Genomic DNA, 24,733 nt, shown 5'->3' with positions numbered 1-24,733 from the left:
TTATGTTTAACTTAGTTACATTTTTTATTACATTTTAGGATTATGATTATTTTTTTAGATTCTAACGACAGATTTCATTCATCTATTGTTCAATAACTTTATATCTTCCTATATAGTGTATACCCATGAAAATCCATTACCTGTTTTTTTTCATTTTTATATGTTCTAGTTACTAATAGTAACTGTACTCTAAATCAAACAGAAATCTAAATGGTTGAAAGCATAAGTCAATTAAAGCTAGACCACCATCAAAAACCTGGAAGCACTGGACGACCGTTCCGTCCTATTGTGGGACTCCTCAGCAGTGCGCATCCACGACCTCGCCTCGTGAGATTCGAACCCAGGACCTACCAGTCTGAGAAATCTAAATATCTGATAAAAAACAGTGCTTCACAGCTTATTTCAATATGATATATGTATATAAAGTGCATTAATTGATAATACAATTTGTTCCGTAACCATATATGATTGTTGAGCTTTGCAAACGAGTGCATTAACAAGGATTCCCTTATAAAAATGAAATAAACTTTTATCTAGAGTTTCGATATTCGATCGTTTCCTCTGATATATTTCAAGTTAACCTAGAAGTTGACGAATGATGTATCGGTTTTTCTCCTGTTAGACAATTACTTGAAAACTAATTTTTCACCTGCACCATATATATGTATATATTTACATATCGCTTTTCAAAAGTATTATTTTCGTTCAGTCTATTTTGTGACCAATAGACAAAACATAGATAACTAAATTAATAATTGATATTGGATATTAGAATTTATTTGCTGTCTTTTACATTTAGCTAATTTTCAAGGTAATGACGTTTATATATAGTTGAAATCATGAATCAGTTGAGCTAGACCACCATGAAAAACCTGGAAGCACTGGACGGCCGTTTCGTCCTATTGTGGGACTCCTCAGCAATGCGCATCCACGATCCCGTCTCGCGAGATTTGAACCCAGGACCTACCAGTCTCGCGCGCGAGCACTTAACCTACAGACCACTAAGCCGGCATCCAACGGTGGTAATGTCTAACTTCAACAAATCCACGAAGTTGAGCAACCATTTCACTAATGTCTTCAGTGAGTTGATATCTCTCAACAGACCTGGTTGAACTCCACTAGTTACTGCTTCTCACTAGAACTCCAGTAAATACCTCATGGACGTTTAGTTTGACTTAGATCGACCTCACAATTATCAATAAAGAATAAATGGTGTTCGAAATTGAACACATTTATTTTATCATTGATCCACATATGGTTTTTCTTCTATTTTGCATACATTAGTTAATCTACATTTCATAAAATTTCTGATAGAAGAACTGTAGTAAGTTTTAACGACTAGATTTCTGAGTATTTCCTATGGATTCAAGTACATTCGTGTAAGATTTTAGGATTATATATAATTTAGTTTACTTCTGAGATGATAATATGACTCGAGATATAAAATGTTTCACTTTTTACTAAAAATTGTAACCTTTATGAGCTTTTGGCTTAGAATCACATGTTCCATTCAAAGAATGGGAACTCATTATCAGCTAACTCTAATTTAAACTATTTAATTTTAAGTCTAGACAATCTATCAGACTAAGTATAAATTAAATTATTCCTAATTGGTTAAGTTGAAAATTATTTTTTTTATATAAGTGACTTAATGCACATTTCTAACAAAATTCTAAGTACGTGTGTATTGGCATGTAACTGAAATAAAGTAACTGTACATCATGAACCATTAAAAAACATTTTAATCTGTAAATGAATCTTACAATTATATTTATGATATAAATTTATTCAAGTTAACACTTCATATTAATCATCTCAAAATCAACAATTTTATGTTATTTTACAAACAATCATGAATATACATGGGTTGTGGAGATTATTTTTTTGATTGAGATCATGAACCGATTGATGTAAGACCACCATGGAAAACCTGGAAGCACTGGACGGCCGTTGTGCCCTATTGTGAGACCCCTCAGCAGTGCGCATCCACGATCCCGCCTCGCAAGATTCAAACCCAGGACCTACCAGTCTCGCGCGCGAGCACTTAACCTCCACACCACTAAGCCGGCATCCAACGATGTTAATGTCTAACTTCAACCAATCCACGAAATCGCGTGACCATCTTCCATTGTACTCAGGAAGATACCTGTCTCTACAAAGATATGTATTAGCTCCACTGGTCAGGGTTTCTCTATTTGCTTTAAGCATCAATTTATTAATTTGATTATAGAATTACAGAACCTAAAGAGAATTTATCGAAAAGAATATTCTTTGTTTACATATCATTGTTTTAATATAAATAGAAATTTTTTAGTGATCTATTGAATCAATGAGCTTGTAAAAATATTGTCATTAAATAAGCAACTGCTGTGAATTATTAATTGTCCTTCTACAGTTCTTCTTACAATGTCGTTTGAAATGTGTAACTAAAAGATCAACTCGATAATTTAGAATACCAAAATTTGTCTAGTAGACATTGTTTGTGTTAAATTTTTTATCCGTCATATTGTAGTGAACGAGAACGCAAGTGATGACAATCAAATGTATTTGAACAGGAAATTACCGAACATCTTGGTAAAATCTGAGAACCATACAGTAAATACTTGATTTGCAAAATGTCAGTCAACTGTCTCAAAATTAACTGTTCCTTTTGTAAATATCAGTCAATCGTTTCAAACTTCGTTGTTCCTTCATTCCATACCAATAGCTTCCTGTTTCCGTTCTTTCCTCTTTGATCTTTTCGACCTTCTGCTACCAGACATTTTATTCCTGACTAGAGTTATATACTACTTATGTCGATACAAGTAGTACACACTACAATATAATAATCAGATAGATTATTTTATGAAAAAAGAGTTATGTATCAATAATCTATGTGGTAAAAACACTAAATATATTGTATCATGCTTTATCTTCGTATATTCTAGTTCATACATTCTTCTACAAAAATCAAACATCAAAGTCCCGTTTATTTTACATATTTTTAGATACAAGAAACATTCTCAATCATCACATTATCTAGTTATTAAGACTTAATAGGATTATGTTAAAGAATATTAAACTAATATCAAGAATTTGTTTTAGTGTTATCTGTAAACGTATATACATTTATATTCTACATTATCCAAAAGCTTAGACACTTGGTTTAAGAATGAATGCTTATGACAAACTTATGAATGAGTTACTAAGAGAATGATAAAGTTCTAACGTCGTGGTTAAAAAGCTATGAATATTAATGAATACATATACATATATTCGTTCAACATGGATTGCAATATGAACTTGACATTAGCCTGATATATATTTATATTTAAAGCCATTTTTTATGATTATAAACTGTCATCAATGTTCATTAACATATGCGATTCATTTAAATAAAAGTCTTACATTGTTTTGTTTGAAGTATACGAATAATGAAGAACTTGACAACGTGTAACACGTTAAGTCCTAATTTGATTCCATGAAAAAACTAGGGCTAAATAAGTAATAAGTAGTCAGAGTTTAGCTTGTCTACTACTAGTACCATAAATAATTTATGGGTATTTACTTGTTAAATGATTTTCATTAATTTTATAAATAAATAATATATTTGTAATATCCCAATGAGTCGAAATAGTACTATTTAAACTTGGATCAATTTTAATTTGGTTATTTATTCTCTGAAGAAGTAGCTTACACTAAGTCACGAAAGTCAGAAAATCTATTTTTTCTACTCATTATATATATATATATAATTGAAAACTTACAGTACAATATTAAAAAACTAGAGAAAAAAGTCCCGTTCTAGCAGACTCACATCAAAATACAACATCGTCACGATTCTCTGCACAATGTCCAGCAGTCATTTAAACACAGAAATCAAAAACAAAGAAATCTTCTTTGAAGTCCGCTGTAAGCGGATTGTACGTGAGCATTGGGTATTGAAATAGGGCCCGTGGCCCTGAACTCTCTCAATCGCTTCTGATTGGCTTGTCCATAAATTATAGTCTTGCCAAAAAAAATCTTGTTTGTGGAATGCTAAACATCAAAAGCTAGTTGGAAGAATTGCATGAAAACGAAAAATATCATGGTTGTGTTAATGTTGTTCTTTTAAGCTTGTTTCAGATAGTAAGATGATGTAACCTACTTCAAAATAACAATACATTTTAAAATATTTGATGTATTTAACTGTAGTGTTTAAATGATTACAGGCTATTTATGTTGATCGGTATAGATATGTGTTCACTGAACTAAAAGAACTGATGTTTTTAGTATTTTGAGAAATAAAATTCAGAAATAGATGTAGATATTGTTATTTAAAGAAAACGATTGTGAACAGAAGGTTGTTTCTCATGAAGTACACTTTGTTTTTTTGAAAAGAAATCAGAATTAGAACATTTTGAGGCATTTTTTCACTGAATGTGACAATTATTTATCGGGTAAAACTTTAAGAGTGGTGATGGTTACTATTTAAGTAACACAATGGTTGTATAATTCAAGTCACATGATACAGAAATAATAATAATAATGAGACATTTTCAAAACTTATGGTTGCTATACCACTTGTTCATTTTTCAAATTTGCTAATCTACATTGATTTCGTTTATTGTACATTTTCACAATAGTATGACAGATAACTTTAATTTAAGATTAGTAAAGGGTTTCAAGATAATTAACTCAGTGGATTACAAATTTGAACCGACTTTTAATAAAAGCCATCAACGTTCAGTCTTCTTGATAACATCCGATGGTAAATTTACTTGCTTAGTGCTTCATTCAACTAGATTGTACTTTTCGAAATCTTTCTAGTATGATAGAATAACTAATTATTTACCTAATTTTCTGTTATTATTGTCATCATTATCATCAGTACAAAATTTGCTCCACATTTTTATCATTTTGACCTAGATCACATAATTGCATTTTGCTAATATGAAAATTCTCCCAGGTCTTATCATTTTATTTATCTATGTTGGATAGAGGGGAGAGTTGTTTATCTTAACTATATCAACAAAAAACCCAGCTTATACAATGTTTTACGAAACTATGTTAACTAATCAAGATGCTATAGGATGAATAGTTTGTTTTTCTAAACTTTGATACTATCTAAATAGAGGTGAACAGATAAAGTATCATAAAAGTAATCTACAAATGATCTATTTTGATTACATTGATTAATGATTTATAATATGTTTTATATCTGTATACATTTTTCCACAGAAATATATATCCGGAGAGATCAAACTGGAAATTGTTACTAGGCTAAATGAAAGTATATAACCCGACATAGTTTATTTCTTTTTTAAGAATAATGACTGAAAGAAAAAATAATGCCAAATTACTATATTTCTTGGATTTAGCCGAACGTCCTAACTTTTATTCGTGTTAAGTGATCATAATCAATGGTAATGATCGTAATTAGGAGAAATGGCGGAAGATTATCATATTATATTATGTTTCAGTAATTTTCTCATCACAATTCATTTATTGAAACAAATGTTTGATTTCGGTACAAATAGTACGGAACACAAAGGGTACTTAGAATTGAGATAAGAAAAATCTCATTATACCATGACAGTAATAAATTCGCAACTCATTCTTTCTGAGAGAACTGATTTAGATTAGATCTTTTGATAGTAAAATACTACAATAAAAAGTTAAGGAATTTACTTTTTTACTAAGCTACACTAAACAACTAGAAAAATTCCAACAATCTGAAAGCTATTAATCAAATATAAAGTGTTCTGGCTTATGTGAATATCATATAACCTGCTTGTAATTTTTACAGATCTTTGTTTTTTTATTTTACAACAAAAACATTCCCTATGTACTTTAATATTATTGGAGCAGAAAAGATCAATAAAATCGTTGATCAATTCGGTATAAAATATTTTAGTTGAAGATTTAGCTGGTAACTTTTACTATTATAGAAAAACCTATCATCCAGAAGATACAGGTGTTTATTAACAGTTGTCTACACAAAATACTTCGGATCCGTTGGCCAGACACTATCAGCAACAACCTATTGTAGGAGACAACAAACCAGGTTCCAGTGGAAGAAATCAGGAAGAAGCGCTGGAAGTGGATAGGACACATATTGAGGAAATCACACAACTGAGTCACAAGACAAGCCCTCACATGAAATCCTGAAGGCCAAATGAAAAGTGGAGGACCAAAGAACACATAACGTTGAGAAATGGAGACAGACATAAGAAGAATGAACGAAAATTGGATAGAACTAGAAAGGAGGGCTGAGGGCAGAGTGGGTTGGAGAATGCTGGTTGGCGGCCTATGCTCCATTGGGAGTAACAGGCGTAAGTAAGTAATTATAGAAAAACTCTATACAGCTGAACACAATCTGAATTTTAATTTCATAATTTATTCATGTAAAATAGATTCTTCTGTTTCAAATTAGTAATTGTGAGGACACTGTGAACAACGATTTTTTGATCAAATCCATAAACTCTATTGGAGATCTCAACATATAAAATGCAGTCACAATTGGTTGATCATTGAGTAGTGATAAATATTATGTATTTCAAGTCCTTATTAGCATTAATCGAATTCTATTGATCAAATCTCAATGTGGTCACTAAGCTAGATGACTCGATATCACATGCACTATACTGAAATGTAAATTGGTGGTTTGTAACATCCCTGACTAAGAAACTGGGTAAAATGTGATAGGATTTCACAAGAATCATAACTCTCCATGATTACAGCTACACCTTGCTTATGAGTGTTAAATAGCAAGAAACTAATGTTTCTTCATAGGATTTGGAGATGAGAAAATTATTGTTCATCACGGTCATGTACCAGAATAATGGAACGCTAGGATGAGATTTTAACCCATTTCGCAAATGATTAAATGTTTCATTGGGCGTAGTTCGTTTTGATACTCATGGTTTATGTTTATCAAGATGTAGATTTTCATGGAAAATACCTTTTTAATTATTAAAAAAAGTAGGAGAGAAACTGTTCTACTGTTATTTCTTTTGACTCGTTTATGAATTACATTTTAGAAGATACTACTTATTTTTATACGAGAATAATTAGTCACCGGCTAATGCAAAATGTTTGAATTCATTAGATAACTCATGAAAAATCTTCCATATTCTTCAAATCGACTTTTGCGAAATATTCTTCCATGTGTCTGAAAGTTTGTGATTAGATTACAACTTCTGTTTGTATAGCCGAACCAGCGGCGAAGGTACCCTGTCACAAAAATGATATAAATTTGTATTACATTATTTATTCTTCTATCCTGTAAATCCACTAATATGATAGGCAAGAATTAAAAGCTATCTCCTATTTTATCTCCATTATACAAACTCATGTAAACTTCGATCACATACTCACAATTTATCAGATATTTATGAATACATAAATAAATGTAAGGATTATCAAATATGATCATGTAATTTTGTAGTGGCATAGCTTTGTTAATCAATCACCTCGATAACCGTTATCGCATAAATTTCAACAGTGTTTGAAATCAGAAGGCAATGAGGAGCGGCAAATACAATTTATTAGCGAGATAGCACAGGTCACAAAGCTGTGAGCACATCAAGCGAATTTGAAGCACAGAGGCGAATATTTGTGTACGAGCAGATACACAGGCAAATTTGTAGTCAAATCACCTAAGGGCACAACAAGGTAAAGCAAAGACTAATAATAGGATTCGCATATATATATACATGGGGAGGAAGATAAATGATCGAGTGATATTTAAGTAATCAACATTTTATCTTGAGTCTATCATGTGATCTAGTGATCATAACAGTATAAATAAATAGACGAATTGTTACCATTCTAATAATATCATCTGTTAAGTAAATTCCGAATGAACTTCAATTCTATATACTTATTTATGTTAGCATAGATATAATCACAATATAATCTAATGGTATGATATAATCATTTAATAGTTGAAATCATGAGTCGATTGAAGCTAGACCAGCATGAAAAACCTGGAGGCACTGAATGGCCGTTTCGTCCTGTCATGAGACGCCTCAGCAGTGAGCATCCACGATCCCGCCTCCCGAGATTCGAACCCAAGATCTATCAATTTCGCGCCAAAATGGCCGTCCAGTGTTTCCAGGTTTTACATGGTGATCTAGCTTCAACTGACTCATGATTTCAACTATACAAATACTGTAATCTCCACAAAACCCCTTCTGATTATAATCATTTAACTTTTTTTCAGACATGATAACTTGATACCAATTGAGATTTCTTTTAGAATAATTTTTGTTGAGTCTTTTTTCGTTTTTTTTACTTTTATTTTGAAGCTTTTGAAAATTCAATGTTTCAATTTTGATAAACTAGTTATTATTCATTATCTAAATAAGTTGAGTTATGGATATAAAGTATAAAACTCAACTCTTACACTAAATTGTACATAGATATTTGGATTTTAAATTTAATAGAAAGGAAATGTTAAATCATTTCAATACATGGATTAAATAATGGGCGTTTCTAAACAAGTGAAATATTATCTAATATGACCTTGTAAATATTTATTATTTTATTCGGATTTGTTTTTATTACATTGTTACTGTGATTTAGTCACGCTTGTATATATATATATATTTATATAACAAAATATTCGACAAAAAGTTATCCACTGATCTTTCGTTAGATCCATTTCAAAAAACCAATCTAAGTTTTATAATCAGAACGGGGTTTTTGTGAAGATTTAGTATTTTCATAGTTGAAAACGTGAGTCAATTGATTGCAGTTGGACATAAACACCATGGGATGCCGGCTCAGTGATCTATCGGTTAAGTGCTCTGGCGCGAGACTAGTAGGCCGTGAGTTCAAATCTCACGAGGCGAGGTTGTGGATGCGCACTGCTGAGGATTCCCACAATAGGACGAAACGGTCGTCCAATGCTTCCAGGTCTTCTCTGGTGGTCTAGCTTCAACAGACTCACGCTTTCAACTATCTAAGTTTTAATTTCGTTATCTTCATATAAGTATACTTTTAAAAAGTAATTATGTAATCGTAACACATATAGAATAATGAATATCTATAAGTATTCTTATAATTATTAGGTATTTGCACAGTATCTTGAGTTAATTAAAGTTTAATGTGTGAATCCATTAAATGGCTTCACATTTACATACGAATTTAGAAACTTAAAGATCTTGTAATCAACTAGTGGAGACGTTGCAGATTTGCACTGATGTGAAGTTTTCATACAGGTTTGAAACAGCTGCTCATATTTCAATGGTTTATAGTAGTTTTTTGGTTGCCATCAGTTTAATAATTTAAACTACAAGTTGATCTTCACTAACCTTTCAGACTACACTTTTACAGATTCACTAAGCATATATAATATCAACATTTTGTAAGCTTAACTTTTTGTCTTCATGACATAATTAATTGGTTATAACAGAAATTATTATTATTTCTGGCTCTATTCAATATTACATTCTTGGTACAATATAGAATTCTCAGCACAAAGTATTTCAACGAATTCCCTTTTCTTATTTATTGACCGATCCTTGTGATAAATATTGATCGCCGATTAGAGGTTAGGAGTTCAAGAATCAACATCTGAATAATGTAGATTCTTTTGTCGATGTATATTACCAGCAACCACGATGTCTCTGATTGTGCTAATTCCTAACTTGTACAGCGAAATGTCGTTCAATTGATTGACATAATGATCTGTTGAAACAAACAAAAGTCAAACAACTTATTGAAGTATCCAGATGGTAGAAACAGGTAGCCCAGATATTCAAGAGGATTTATTTTATTAATAATGAACATACTGTAATGAACAAGAACATGAGTGGGGACAGTCGAACGTATTTAGACACAAATTACAGACTATCTCACTAAATTCTGATAACCATACAGCAAACAGTTAATTTGCAAAATAACAATCAATTGTCTCAATCTTCACTGTTCCTTCTGTAAATATCAGTTCATCTTCTCTAATTTCATTGTTTAAGAATTTCTCACCAATTGCGCTTCAATTCAGTTCTTTCCTTATCGGTCTTCTGCCAAAATACATTCTATGCCTGACCATCACCATATACTACTTATATGGACATAAGTAGCCCACACCACAACGCTATAACGAAAAAATAAGAGTAAATAATGAATAATCAATACTTTTCCTTTATTATAATATCATTCTATTGTTTATTTATATTTCAATAAAATAATATAGGTGAGCAAAATAACTATACACCATAACAATATTAAAATATTTGAGCGCATTATTTATTTGTGGAACTTTCTAATTTCAAATGTAAACATGATATAAAACAATCAATCATTCAGGTACTCATTTTTTTCTCTCTCCTTCATACATAACTATTATATAAATATCATATAAGGAAAAAAGATACTTATATCATAATATTTTCCTGTAGGCTATATACAGCATATAAATACAAATAGAGTATTGTTAATAATAACAATACCAAAGGATAAAGCGAACCAAATTAGCTTAGCAACTTGTAAGCTATGTCTTAAAGCAATAGTAATGTAAAGAATAGCTATTTCCGTCAATATATATATATGTATATATATATAATGAGATTATGTTTCATAGTTTTAGTAAAATTGTTGTTTTTGTAAAACAATCTCGCGAGGCGGGATCGTGGATGTTCACTGTTGAGGAGTCCCACAGTAGGACGAAACGGCCGTCCAGTGCTTCCAGGTTTTCTATGGTGGTCTAGCTTTAATTATTCATGATCTCAACTAATAAAAGTACTATAATATCCACAAAACCCTTTCTGAAATTATATAACAGTTTTCTTTTTTCTTTTTTTTATTAAACAATTCGATGTAAATAAAAATCAAATGTATGTCGATTTGTTCACTCTTCTTAATCAGGTTATATAATTAGGAGAAAAATAATTCTCCTTTAATTATTCGCACCGTAATTCAAAGAATAATCAATACCTTCACAGAGATTACTTACTTTTTAATGTGGACAAGAACAACCTCGATATTTTCAAGAGTTCGACTTCATTTCAAAATATTAATCAACGTTTATATTATAGCTTATTATAGCTTATTATCCAGAGTGATTGGGTTTCAAATTGTTTTCACATTATTATTATTATCCTTGTCTATTCTTACCCCCCCCCCATTTACAGTCTAGTTGACCTTTTATTTTTATATATAAATGTTCTTAACAAGTATATTAGGTGTGATCAGATTGTTCGAAATGTATTGCGCTAATATATCATCACATAGTTCTGATAATCTTCGTCTTCTTATTACACTATCGAAATTTATCAAATGGACTAATTATTTTATATTATTGCAGTGGAAATTAGATGTGACAAATTTTTTTCTGGTAACTGTAGTTTAAGTCTATATTCGTGTGTATACACTTTATGTAAGTATACATGACATCTGAGTATTTCAACTTAAGAAAGTTGTGTCGATTAGTTAGAAATCATGAAAGGAAAATTGTCAATTACTGATCCACGATTTTTAGTATGAATAATATAAATGTTTCAAATCTAACCTAAAATGGATAATCAATAAGCAAGAAGAGATTCATGATTAACTGATACTAGACGATAATGAATGACGTATGAACAAAAAATAAATCAGAATAATATGACTTCATTTAGTTTCCCTGTTCACTCCAGCTAATTACAACCCAGAATTATTGATAATAAAGACGAATTTATATACTTCATCGATGAAAATCAGAAGAACTAACAGTAAATATGAACAACAAACTCACATGAAATATTCATGTTATTGAATGTGTGTTCACCGAACAACCTGAAAATGTTTGGAAAAAGGGGTTTAAAATTTCATGGGATCATGTTTCTACACAAAGAAAATAATGTCAAAAGTTAAATGAATATAGTTTATAATTGATATTATTTATCTAATATTGAAATATCTTCATCAATGGCACGATATCATTACGAAAGATGCTCACTAATATGATGATATTTGAAAGTCTGAATTACTTGTTTTCACACGAAATCCTTTCCATTGTTTAAATTATCAATTAATTTCAAATAAAAATTAGGTCATTGTTTAAAATGAAGGCTAATCTGACTCTTCACTATCAAAAATTGCATATATAACTGAAAAGGTACAAAATATTTAGGTTTGTTGTTATTGATTGATAATTAACCTTGATTTTGATTTATACAAGTAATTTTACGATAAATCGATCTCTGAGTAGTGACTAATGTCATACATGCTAAGTTCTGCCTAGTTTTGATTGAATTCTATTGATCAAAATGGAATATGATGTCTAATCTAAGTGACTGTACTGTGACACAGGATCGTATACTACAAGAAGCACCACCTTATGGTTACAAATGCTTTTTGTTGACGAGTACCAGTTAACACAAAACCTAGGTCAATCAGGGTTGCATATTGGTTACTTCAAACAAACTAACCTCCATTTTCATTACAACGCGTTCTGACGAGCTAGCTTACTTGAGTTATGTTATATCGAGTGCATGCGTACGTGCTCTGTTTAATATATGAACGTGCTGATTCCTGCCAATTAGAGAGGAGTGAATTATCGATCACAGCAATGATACACAAAAGCCGTATGAGCAGTCTTGAGTACTTATCAGTCTTGCTTTCTGCCTAGCCCAGTCAGTTAAATCCAGAACACCAATAACAGCCTCTGCAATATGAATCATAATTCTCAAACATACTGGGTTTATATACCAAACAGAATGAGCACATCGTATCATAAAATAGAAAATAACATTTGTACAAGATTCAGCCAAATGTGTCTGTGAATGTGAGGAACAGTAATCAATAGACTGGGTATAACTCAAGAATGGTAAATTTTATAATAATAGTTCACAGGTCAAAATAATGCTCGTAATAAAAGGAAAATGAATATGTATAATTACGTTACTTAACAATTATACAATAGGAAATATACATATCATATTGGTCCATAAATAGTTCTCAAAGTTACCATTCATAATTCTTTTCGAGATATAACAAGTTATATAAATGAAAATTGAAAATCTGTCTAGTTCTTTTTTTCAAAGTTTTATCTACGATTAAAACTTAATCATGAAATATTTCAGGGTCATTCAAATCAAAACAGAAATTTAAATGAAGATTTTATTCATATTGTCTTAAATAAACACAAATGAACATGAATGAAAGGATCACCTAATCTGAATAGATATTATTATAAATCGAATAGTCAGAAAACATGAGAAATTTTGTTGTTGTTGTTGTTGTTGTAAATCTGACGTTTACATTTGCATGAGAAAAAAAACAAGTGTAATCACAAAGCAAAGATGAGGCTATATCAAGGCAATACGCACACCATGCACATATGGCCAATAAGAGACTAACCAGTTGTAGTCCTAAACATCAATGGGAAGATTTAAACAAACAATACTAAGTGAATTGAAATCATAAAGCTTACAAAATAATGATAATGAATTAATGCAATCTAACAACATTATTGATATTTTATTCTTCATTCAAATAAAATCGTTGTTGATATATAATTCCCATTTAAACATTAAAAATTAAAAATACGAAGTTCAGCGAAGGGATATCTTTTCAACGAATTTACTATCAAGTTGTACAATCGCATATATATGAAAGTGTTAAGTACTCTGGCGCGAGACTGATAGGTTCTGAGCTCGAATTTCGCGAGTGCGGGATCGTGGATGCGCACTTCTGAGGAGTCCCATAGTAGGACGAAACAGCCGTCCAGTGCTTCCAGGTCTTCTCTGGTGGTCTAGCTTCAATTGACTCATGATTTCAACTTTGAAAAATATGAAAATGTCTTTTTAAAATATTAATTCCATGAGGAAATGCGAACACGAATAACCAAGATGACGTAATAGAAATATTATAATACTAAATTGCGTAACACGTGTAATAACAATAGATTTAGTGAATAAAATGTTTTGGTTACAATAATTAAAGGTCATAGAGGTATAAAAATAAATAAGGTGACATGATGAGTATTCATTAATAAAATAATGAGAATATAAGATATAAGTAAAGGGGGAATGGAGTAATAATAATAGAATGATAAGGTCATGGTAACGATAACGATAAGACGTACTTCTTTTGTACGCATAGTTCTGGTTTAAGCTCATGGATAGTAAGAGCTTCGGCTATTTTTAAGAGTTGGAAATCTCAGTAGATTTGAATGAATCATATAAACAACCTTAAAATCAGACTGTGGATCCGTAGAATAATTACAGTCGATTAGGTGTTCAAGTATAGAACTACTAACTGCTTTCCTTTCACCCTTGTAGAACCAAACTGGGATATATTCTCTTATACGAGTTAAACACGAACGCTGGCTACGGCCAATGTACCTTGCTCCATAAGAGCAGGTGAATTGGTATATGTATACATCGTTTTCTTAAATGAAATTATCCACTTAATTGATTTTAATTATTGGAAAATAAAAGCTATCTATACTTAACTAGATCTCCTATAAGTTAATCTCTAAAATATATTTGAATCAATTTTATTTGCTTCAATGGAAATTATCGTATTAACGGTAGTTCAAAAATAATCACCAGTAGAAAAAAAACATTGCGAAAGATTAAAAACAAATGATTGTCAATTCAATTGTTGAATAGGCCTGTTTACAAATAAAAGGAATGACTATGTTATGAAATATACATACATACATATATATATATAATAGTTAAGGGGCAACATATGGCATATATATATATATCTGACTTCTTTTTGTTATATAACATTAATATGTTTTATGTTTCAAGGTTTCTCTTTGAAGTGATCTACATCTGTTCAAATTATTTTGTCTTTTATTACTTACTAATAAGCTAATTCTCAAATTATAGATAAATAATGTTTATATACTAGGGATTATTCTTTAAAAGAAACATATAAGCATAGTATTTCGTTATATGTTTATCACTAAGTATAAAATACAAAATTTGAAGAGACACTTCCAAATAATGACTCTAAAATATATATGAAGAGCTTGTTTTAACAGTTGAATGATAAAATGATACCTAGAAAATGATTTTTTTGTTTTATTTTTTGATCATATAAAACAAATATTGTTGTTAATCCTCAATTTGTAAATATCAGGGATATGTAACGCTGGAAGTGGATAAGATACACATTGAGGAAATCACCTAACTGTGTCACAAGGCAAGCCCTGACATGGAATCGTGAAGGCCAAATGAGAAGAGGAAGACCAAAGAACACATTATGTTGAGAAATGGAGAGCGACATGAGAAGAATGAAGAAAAATTGGATAGAATTAAAAAGGAAGGTCTAGAACAGAGTGGGTTGGAGAATACCGGTCGACGGCCTATGCTCCATTAGGAGTAACAGGTGTCAGTAAGTAAGTAAGTAAGGATATGTAATATCGTCAATACATTATAAAATGAATGAAATGAAGAAAAAAAGCACTGAAACCTATGTAATACTAATGATTTGTAAAGTTAATCCATTGTCTTCTACATACTTTAGGATTAATATACAGTAAAACAAACTGTTTATATTATTGATGAATTGCTTTCGAAATAGGCTTCCGTTAGTAAACTGATCGTTATGAAACGTACATTTCATATTGTACATATTTTTAATTCGGTTACCATAAGTTCATAGGTAAAGCTGTTTTAATAAAAAAAATATTGTTTATTTTTAGTTGTTATAAACAACGAGATATACATTTATAGTCTTAGACTTTTTGATCTAATTAAGAAACGAATGTGGTCTTGGATACCATGAATGTTATTTTAGTTCATACACCTTTAGTTTGATGCCCATGTATCCGAGAGAAATGTGTTAGATAGTTAAGGTTTCGTGATTATGGACCTGGTATCAAGAATAAACAAGTTGAAATATTTTCATAGTTGAAACCGTGAGTCAATTGAAGCTAGACCACCAGGGAAATCCTGGAAGCACTGGACGGCTGTTTCGTCCCATTATGGGACTCCTCAGCAGTGCGCATCCATGACCTCGCCTCACGAGATTCAAACTTAGGACCTACTGGTCTCGCGCCAGTGCACCGATAGACCACTGAGCTGGCATCTGGTGGTGTTTATGTCTAACTCCAACCAATACATGAAGTTGAGCAACCGTTCACCAATTGTCCTCAGTGAGTTCCTATCTCACAACACACATGGTTTGAACTATGTTTGAAATATGTATATCTTGTAAATACTAAAACATTTTCGTAGGTTTTTACTTTTTTTATCATAAAAGAAAGCTAGATACACTTTGAATCATAAACAATTTAATGTGAATATTTATGATAAACACAATACTAATCAGTATTATTTCAGATTGAAATCAGTCAGCATGAATGTTAAGTTGACTTCTATAGGGAGTTAAATAGGAAATGAAGTATATGGACTATATATTCGGTTTAACATCAAATACATAAACTTATTCATATCAATGGTATAAACGCATAAAATTAACATCATTTAAGGAATTAATGACTAACTGGATGAACAATTTATATTTTCTACTTATTAGGTTTGATTATGTAAAGTATTTCGTCATTATCATTACCTCATAAATTATCTTGATTGATGTTTATTTCACTTATACGCAAACAAATATTACAGTATAATAGAGCAAAGCCTAATGAAGATCTTATTGTAAATAATATTGTTCCCTTACGTACATTGTTAGAATGAGAATATCATGTATAAAATACAAACTAACTTATACCTGGACATTGCTAAGTTCTAAAACAATAGTGAAGAGTCTTTTGCAAGTACAAGTTGTCAATGTTAAGTACTATGCTCAAGTATGCACATCTTTTTCTGACTCTCCCTATAAACCTGTTAAGTCACTAACAATTTTACATTTTTTTATTAATTCCAGTATATAATATCAACAGTGAGAGAATCCAAACACTTAAAAATGAAATGTATGTCACTTACACAAACCACTGACTACCTGTATCCAGTAGCTCAGTTAGATATGTTTGACATGAGTAGGTGTAACTGCGGATAACACTGAGATCCAGTGACATTTGGCTGATGAGTCCCAAACAGGATGAAAGCTTTTTCCTCGATTTTGTTGGTAACTATTATCCAACTATACTCAATGTGCAACAGATCACTTACAAAAAAACACTAAAAGAAACAAACATTATTAGATTTTTGATCGTATTTTGAATTAAATCAATAGATTATTCATAGAGAATATATGTAAAGAAAGACGATACCTACATAAAACACATTTGCAATTTATCAAGATCAGCATACTTATTCTTGTCTAGGAATTATTACCTATCACATAAGAGACACGGTATAACATACCGGAATTGAAATAAAATGTAAATACATTCTGTTTTAACAATTTTGTGCTACTTTAAAGCATTATCTATATTGAATTGTTAAGATTTTGCGCAGAAGTAAATTATAAGAATTAATTCTTAAACCATTTTCTAGCAATTTCAATAGTTGAAATCATGAATCAATTGAAGCTAGATCACCATGGAAAACCTGAAAGCACTGGACAATCGTTTCGTTCTATTATGAGACTCCTCAGTAATGCACATCGAAGATCCCACCTCGAGAGATTCGAACCCACGACCTATCAGTCTCGCGTGCGAGCACCTAACCTCCAGACCACTGAGCCGGCATCCAATGGTGTTAATGTCTAACTTCAACCGATTCATGAAATTGAGCGACACATCCATCATTGTCTTCAATGAGTTACTATCTCACAACAGACCCGCTTGAAATCCACTTTTCACTAGAACGGCCGTCCAGTGCTTCCAGGTTTTCCATGGTGGTCTAGCTTCAATTGACTCATTATCTCAACTATTGAAATTACTATAATATCCACAAAACGCCTTCTGATATTTTCTAGCAGTTAGTTTAAAAAGAACAACCAGTGTTCAAATGTATCATTGTGTAATATTGAATATATAATAAAAGAGAAAACATCAACATAGACAAAAATACCCCACAAACACTAATGTAGTTGATTATCAAACTCATGTAAAATATTGTTCTTGTCATGTTAAACATCAATGTTGTTCTTTATTATATTGATGAAGTAAAAGAAACCCACATATATTTCGATTAACTCAATTTTTTAACTGTTGGTGGTAAAAAAGGATCAAAGAAATTATATAAATAATAGTACGTGAGAAATGTTAGCTAAGAAAGTGATTTTAAACGCTTGATTAACATTTTTCAGTTGCTATAATTAAACCTAGTTGGTAGGTAAAAGAAAAAAATACAGTCAGGTAACTACTGACGATTGATTCGTACACCATTTGTTCCCTCAAGATACTGGAACCTATGTGCACCATTGGTTTTCCAACACCCTTAGGTGAACTTTCCGTGTCCGCCAACGCAGTTGAAGCGCCGGACATTCGCTTTTCGTCCTCTCGATTTCGTAAACAACAGTAATGCCACGATTAAGCAGTGAGTAGGACTTCCCTAGCAAAGGCTATATACACGTGGTCACGTGAGAGCATTTCGAGAAGGAAAGCGGACTCCCTTCACTCTCGTCCGTATCAGGGCATTTGGGGGCGAAAATAATCTAGAATATGTAAGTGAGCGAAATCAAAATGATGAACTTATTCTTATCTGTATAAATAAAAGAAATATCCCATGTTCATTAAATTAATAGTAGTTATTCTCAATAAAGCGTATACCATGATATAAACATGTGTAAACACTTAAAAAATATCATTAATCCATTTAATTTAAAATCTAATCACCATTCCGTTACAGAATGAAATTAGTTTTCTATAAACTTAAACAAGTGGATAAACACAGTTGGAAAAAGAATAAAATTAATTTTTTACATTTTTCGTTTGAACATACGAAATGCATACGAAACCCATTAAAACTAATGCGTAAGGTCTTAGGTTTTTCTTTCTTTTCATTTAAGAAAAGTAGTAAAGAAGATTTCTATTTATCCAAAAAAAAGAGAGAGTGGGGAAGGGAATGTTAGAAATTCCAGAAGGCTTTGTTTTATATAATTTTAAAAAAGTTTTTCTTTTTCAATTATTTATAAAGTGTATTGAAATCTTTATTCAGAAAAAAGAGTCTTCTATTCTATAGTGTATTGCATTTTTCTCAAGACATCAAATAGGATTTAATGTTCAAAGCTCCCAGAAATTGTAAATTACTTTGAAATTTCTGGAAATGTATTATTACACCGGGATAAATAATTATACAGACTAGACTGATCAACTGCAGTCGTAAACGTCAATGGGAAGATTCATACTCAGTGGCTCAGTGGATAAAGTGATAGCGTTTGAGGTGGACGGTACTAGGTTCGAGTCACAGAATAAACATTAACTCTGAGATGCAGGTACATCTAGATTACGAGTCTCAAATAGGACGAAACGCGCATCCTGGATTCCACTGCTGGCCACTATCCATCTTTGCTTAGAATGTACAGTTTATTGATTTGTAAAATTATCCTAGTGTGCATATTGAACGTGGAGATGTGAAAATTTGACCATACAGTTAGTTTGAACTAAACGTTATCTTTGAAATAACCACTTTATAAGTAGTAATTGTCATTAGCTTTTAACTAACAAACTATTCTCACAATAAATTCACTTGATATTATTTGTTTAAATCTTCCCATTGATACTTAGGACTGCAATTGATCACTCTCTTATTAACCATATGTGCATACTAAGCGTATTGCCTTGATATAGCCTTGATTCACAAGTCCTATTTGGGACTCGTTAGCCCATTGCACAAGCAAGTGGCTATAAGGACTCAGTAGCTAAGTGAATAACGTGATGGCATTTGAAGCGAACGGTACTGGGTTCGAGCCCCGAGTGAATATCAACCCTGAGATGTAGGTACATCCATCTGAGGAGTCCCAAATAGAACGAAACGCGTCGTGGATTCCACAGCTAGCCGCTATTCACCTTTGCTTATGATTCTCACAATAGTTGTAATATAGTAAGATCAAACACTTAGAAGTTTATTGTTTTGTTAATATTATTCGGTATATTAGTATGATTAATAACAGTATAACTATATGGAAAATAGTTTTCATCACTTCTGTTTTATAATTTGGTCCTAAAAAATAAATGTCATTGCCAACTATTCATTTAGCTAGTTCTTTATTCAGTTAATCAGCTTGAAAAAGAAAACATAGTTTAAATGAGTTGTTAAAACCTTACATAAGCATTCTTTAAAGAATTTTTTTATTTTTCTAGAGTTCAACAATTCACTTTAATCACTGACACATACTGTGTTAGTTGTGATGAATCTAGTAGCAACTGCTATGATATCAAAAGGTATATCTAATATAACCAACTGGGAAACAAGTTTATTTTAAATGCTTCACTAGATCAAAGTTAAATTCTGGCTAATATTCAATGTGAGTATTGGTTTCTGTTATCACAACACAATGAATATTGTCAGTGATTTGATAAATATAAATTTATATTTACTGATATACTTTACTATTTGTTCTATATATTCTAACGAATTGAACTAATTCACCACATATACAACAACATTATATGATTTGAACACAGTAGGACGACTTGAAATCTTTGGTATACAATGCAAATTTTAATTTTCATGGCGCAATGTAATATACTCTTGGCATTATAGTTATTCTTAATCATGAACGATACACATAGGAACTATTCTGATTGTACTATGTAAAACCAAACAATCATTGTGATGTTTTAATCTCAATATATGGTAGGACAAAAAATTAACACGTACGGTTACAGTTGAATGCAGCATTGCTGTATATAATTTGTGTATTTATAGTTTGATATAATATATGTTTATATAATAGATTACTTTTAGTATATTTTGTTCCTTAGATCTTTTAAATTTAGAAAACAGCTCAACTGATATTATTCGGAAGTCCAAACAAACCGGACAGCAATTAGTAGCATTTTTTCCCCTGTTTAAGATGTCACAGGCAGTAGGTGGCCAACAAATCACGCACAGATAACAAGAATCTTGTCAGTACAATGTCAATGAGTAGGCGGGTATTGATTGAGCTATCAAATATATGAAGTAAATATTTTGCTTTATGTTTGAAATCTTTCAAGCTTACCGTGAAACCAAAAGTCTAGGTTTGATCCTATGTTACACTTAATGTTTTTACTACTTCATTATTTCACAATAAGACAAAACATCTATTCTGTACTCTACAAATTTCAATAGCTCACTATTTATTCAAAGTTCACTGACATAGGTTATCTCAAAAATTGTAAAATTCGGGAAAACAGAGTTTCAATAGTTGAGATCATAAATCAATTAAGCTAGACCACCATGGAAAACCTGGAAGCACTGGATGGCCGTTTCGTCCTATTGTGGGAGTCCTCAACATTGCGCAGCCTCGGGAGATTCGTACCCAGGACCTATCAGTCTCGCCGGCCCAGAGATCTAGTGGTTAAGTGCTCGCACATGAGACCGATAGGTCCTGGGTTCGAATCTCTTGAGGCTGCGCACTGTTGAGGAGTCCCACAACTGATCGAAATGACCATCCAGTGCTTTCAGGTTTTCCATGGTGGTCTAGGTTCAATTGGCTCATGATTCCAACTATATAAAACTACTAAAATCTCCCCAAAACCTCCTTCCGCTAAAACAGAATTTGTTGATATTTATTCACGTTACCTTAAAAGAAATAAGAAAAAAAAGAAAAGAAAACTTAAATGAAATAATGATTCATAAAATTATTTAATTTTATCGAATGAGAATAAATTTGCTTACACTAATTCAAAACATCTGTTTATAGTTTAAATAACGAACCATGTTTTTCATTTGTCAGTATTCATGTCATAATTCCCATTTAGATCATAATTGTTTCAATGATGAAAATAATTTTGTTTTTTCATTTAAGTTAAGCAGATGGTTACTTTTAGTGTTATCTAACTTAATCGGTACGATAAAAGTAAATACGAGACATGTTTCTATATAACCTTAACTTAGTAATCTATTTATAGAGGAATAAAATTATGATTATACAGCTGTTAGTTTATATTTCATTATAAGTCAACTCATCATTATACAATGATAAACATTAAATTAAAATTTGTTCATCCATAAAATCTATTTAATAGAATGAATAATAAACCATGTATGATGTTACCATCGACCACCATGAAAAACCTGGAAGCACTGAATGACCTTCTCCTCCTAGTATTGGACTGCTCAGCTGTGTTCACCAACGATCCTGAATGTGGAATTCAAACACAGGATCTATCGGTCTCATGCGCGAACGCTTAAACTCTAGATGACTGAGCCGGCATTCGACAGTGTTAATGTCTAACTTCAACCAATTCACGAATATTATATTAGGTTTTAAAAACTTTCATTTAAAACACTATTAATAAGTTATTGATATCTGAAAATTACAGTTATCCACCTTAGTTTAAAAGAATGAAAATGATGATATTATATTAAATTCACTTGGTATTGTTTGTTTGTATCTTCCGATTGTTTTTTAGGATTGCAATCAATCAGTCTCTTGTTGGCATTTATGCAACCTGTGCGCGCTGCCACGATACTGCCTCAAGTCACAAGCTTTATAAGAAAAGATAGATAGTGGCTAGCAGTGGAATCCAGGACGCACGTTTCGTTATCAGCAAACGTCAACTCTTGGATGCAGGTGTATCCAGCTGACGAATCCTAAATACGACGAAACGTGTACCCTGGATTCCACTGCTAGCCATCATCCATCTTTGTTTATGGTATTATATTCTTAACAGTGAAATGAACGACTATGTTCGAGACATACCCTATTGCTGAAAAAATATATAAACAAAAAGTAACCACATTTTTAATTTAATAAAGTTCAGACTGACTCTTATTTTTATTTGATATCGAAAAAGATAGAATCATTTGAACTATGAAACTATCTTTCTTTTCTGAACGACCAAATAGTTTGTCCGAAAAATTAATTGAAAAAAAAACTTTTTTTCTATCCAATGCAAAGTAATCACTGCTCATAAAATGTTAACCAATTATTTAAACATCCCCATCATCATTAAAAGACAAATATTTGAATGAAGAATATTCTTTTTGATAAATTCTCTTCAGGCTGTACAATTATATATCCAAATTAATAAACAAAAAAAAGATTAGGTTAAGGACAAAGTGCATTGTTTTAAAGTTAAAGCATGTGGATTTACGATTGTCAAACGAAATGGAATAATTTTATATAGTTAAGATCATGAGTCAATTGAAGCTAGAACACCATGGAAAACCTAGAAGCGCTGGACGGCCGTTTCGCCCTATTGTGGGACTCCTCATCAGTGCGCATCTACGATCCCGCCACGCAAGATTCGAACCCAGGACCTATCAGTCTCGCCGGAATAAAGTTGTTAATGTTGATATGACTCATATAGAAGGTTAACTTGAATCTGTATATATGTTAAGTGAAATTATAAGATCCATGATCCGAATAAATATGGGTCATATGGGGTGAAAGAAATAATAGTGCAATTACAATTCGATCAAATGTTTAGTAGATGATTGTATTATATAAAATAAGTAGTAAGACATAGTAAGGTGGGATGAATGTGAGGTACATGAATCATGAATTGGGGAGATAAATAATGATATTTGACCAATAGTAATAATAATAATAACAATAATAATACAGAGATTTGTGAATAAAGATAACAGGAAGAATTACATTTGACTATGAAAGGTAGTAAGTACAATAGTCAAATTAGTTCATTCAATAGCTAAGATTACTACTGATTAATTGGTCTTGAGGTTGGCCAGCGGAAGAGAACTGGTTGAAGATATTTCTTTTATACACATAACTCCGATTTCTCTAATCCGGATGGCTACCGCTTTAGCCGTTTAAAAGACTTTAAGTCTGACAAACTTTGGTAAGAAATTACTGACCTGATAAATAATTATAAACAATTAGATTATACTGTCACTATGGTCAGTTTGCACTAAATGAGCCAATATCGAAAACTAATTGTTGTTCTTTACATAGTCAAACAAAGTAAACACATATTTATGCACACTTAGATATAACTTAGATAAACATAAAGCTATTACTATTTTCTACATTGAGAAGTAAATTTTCCACAATCTCACAAAATGGTTTTACGAAATTGGATAAAGTACAGAATGAAAAGAAGAGGAAGAAAAAATTGATCGTTTCAAATTGGATAGTTAATGAAAAAAAAGAAAACACGAACGGAAATAATTTGTGCTTTTTATGTTTTAAATGACGAAGTCATGGTAGAATTGTGTTTTATTTGTCTATGATGGTTCATTTAAAAATCAAAATGATTATCAGTAGAATTAAACAATCAGTATAAAATATTTATAATTAATAAAGTATACTATAAATTCTAGTTAATACTAGTTTAGTTTATACTTAAATAAGTAACCGTTAACTAAAGTTATTAATGGATAGTGGCTAGCAGTGGAATCCAGGTTGCGCGTTTCGTCCTATTTGAGACACGTCAGCTGGATGCACCTGCATCTCAGAGTTGATGTTCACTCTGGGACTCGAACCCAGTACCGTTCGCTTCAAACGCCATCACGTTATCCACTCAGCTACTGAGTCCTGATAGCCACTTGCTTGTGAATTAAGGGTATATCGAGGCAATACACACAGTATGCACATATGGCCAATAAGAGACTGACCAATTGAAGTCCTAAACATCAATGGGAAGATTCAATCAAACAATATCAAGTGAATATAACATTTTTGTTGTAAACATTTGGAGGGAATCATGTTTACTTACATGACCTTAAAACACCATTCTAGTTACTATTATTCCTCCCTTTTTCTTTATATCTGTCAAGTAGATGGTCATCTGTTCATG

The 24,733-nt window shown here is 31.4% G+C and overlaps 1 non-coding gene across 1 annotated transcript; it reads right to left on the bottom strand.

The window, feature by feature from the left end:
- Positions 1–24,400: 24,400 nt before the first annotated feature.
- Positions 24,401–24,467, bottom strand: Smp_tRNA_02053_Gln_TTG.1.1. Its single transcript has one exon. It is a non-coding gene (tRNA).
- Between the last annotated feature and the right edge of the window lie 266 nt (positions 24,468–24,733).

Source organism: Schistosoma mansoni, chromosome 2, assembly GCF_000237925.1.
Source record: "Schistosoma mansoni strain Puerto Rico chromosome 2, complete genome".
NCBI classification, from domain to species: domain Eukaryota; kingdom Metazoa; phylum Platyhelminthes; class Trematoda; order Strigeidida; family Schistosomatidae; genus Schistosoma; species Schistosoma mansoni.
Note: the sequence above shows the minus strand (reverse complement) of the source record. Positions and strands in the feature narration are given on the sequence as shown.